We start from the raw sequence: 264 nt of genomic DNA, 5'->3' as shown, positions 1-264 counted from the left end.
GAAAGAGGCGAAGAAAGAGAAGATATAGGTGATAGTGATTATTGTGATTCATTATTTCATGAGTTTTATCATCATAACAGCCCGTAGTCTAAACATCAATTGTAAGAACTAATAATAACCTGTTTGTCATTACCAATGCTAACTAACCCACGATTACCTTTCAAATCCGAGCCTAATTGCTTGTCACTTAAGACCAAACTCACAAATCACTTGATATTACTTAGTTGAAATATTCATATGCACACGCTTAACTAAGATACGTTA

This window comes from Penaeus monodon, chromosome 23, assembly GCF_015228065.2.
Source record: "Penaeus monodon isolate SGIC_2016 chromosome 23, NSTDA_Pmon_1, whole genome shotgun sequence".
In the NCBI taxonomy this organism is placed as follows: domain Eukaryota; kingdom Metazoa; phylum Arthropoda; class Malacostraca; order Decapoda; family Penaeidae; genus Penaeus; species Penaeus monodon.
Note: the sequence above shows the minus strand (reverse complement) of the source record.